The sequence below is a fragment of the Halyomorpha halys genome, unplaced genomic scaffold, assembly GCF_000696795.3.
Source record: "Halyomorpha halys isolate HHAL.00 unplaced genomic scaffold, Hhal_1.1 Scaffold98.1, whole genome shotgun sequence".
Taxonomy (NCBI): Eukaryota; Metazoa; Arthropoda; class Insecta; order Hemiptera; family Pentatomidae; genus Halyomorpha; species Halyomorpha halys.
In genome coordinates this window covers 1,355,232-1,356,483 of record NW_027107309.1, presented here as the reverse complement: position 1 = coordinate 1,356,483, position 1,252 = coordinate 1,355,232, and the positions used below count along the sequence as shown (strand labels likewise).

At 29.9% G+C, this 1,252-nt stretch overlaps 1 protein-coding gene across 5 annotated transcripts in view; it reads left to right on the top strand.

Annotated features, from left to right (window-relative positions):
- Nucleotides 1-1,252, top strand: part of LOC106677413 (dipeptidase 1) — a 485,353-nt gene that overhangs the window by 369,554 nt on the left and 114,547 nt on the right. The gene's annotated exons all lie outside the window — the stretch shown is intronic.

Here is a 1,252-nt window from a genome sequence, read left to right as displayed (position 1 = left end):
AAAAAATAAATAAAATTTAACGAATATTAGCAAAATTAAATAAAATATAAATGGCGTTGATGACCAATGAAGTTTTGCGCCACTAAACAACCAAACAAACAAACCATGAGTCAGCCCTGTGGATTCGAAGAATGCCCGGGGTCCACCCAGCCTCATCAAGTGGGTTCCCTTAATTGGGTAAAAATCTGGCGGGACTTCTAACCAAATCACCTCCTTGCCACAACCGTTGTTATAGCAACACTTCCTTACAAATCACTGCACCTCGAACCCTTCATGTTAGTTTTTAGTGATACAGATTTAATTTTGTATACCAACATTATTATCTTAAGAAAACAAATGTCCTAATAACTTTATGTCTTTCAATAATTTGTGAAATTAGTCTTTAAAAAACCAGTGATCCCAAAAACGTTTTGGGTTTCATACCAGTTCATAGAAAATTTCAGTTACAATGTTTTGCGACCGACTGCTTTACGCTCTTAATTGACTTCATTAATATAAATGTGATTGCAGTTCTTAAGAATTAATATTTTTCTTATAGCTCCTAGTGTCAGGAAAATTAAATAATAATTATTACTAAATTACCTACAAAAAATATTTAATGCAAAATCTTCTCTTCAGATTAACAAAAAAGTATGAAGCTTTATGAATTTCGCAGAAGATATAAGAGCGCTTAAGTGTCAAACTGTGATTTTGAATGTAAAGTATTTTTATAAATTGAGGAAATTAGTCATGTTAATGGGTAATATTATATCATTGATTAAAAATTTTCTTGAACAATCATTAAATATTTTGGGGAATAAACAAAAAAAAATTAATGACTATAACCAATTGGGGCAAAAAAGAATTAAACTTATTTAATTTTGTGAAGCGGTCTGGTTGAACGATCCTGGTCTTGTAACACTCGTTTTTGACTTTAAAACTAGAAACCCTGTCAGCCGAATCCACTTTGGAATGTTTAATTTAAAGTAGGACGAATTCTTCTTGGCTACAATGGTGTTAATAATCCTTTAGAAAGTTTTAAGGATAAAGGCTTAAGTGGTTAAGTCTACTCTTTCGAAAGAGTTCAAAGTTATTTCGAAGCAATTACACCCTATTTAAATTATTTAAAGAATTAGTTTAAATTACAGTCGATGGTTATCGTTTAAATGAAGTCATTATTTTAGTCTAAAAACTCAACCTCCCAAACTGTACCAAATAATAGTCCCAATTAATTTATTTATTTATTCTTCTAAATATAAATAAATTTAATAAA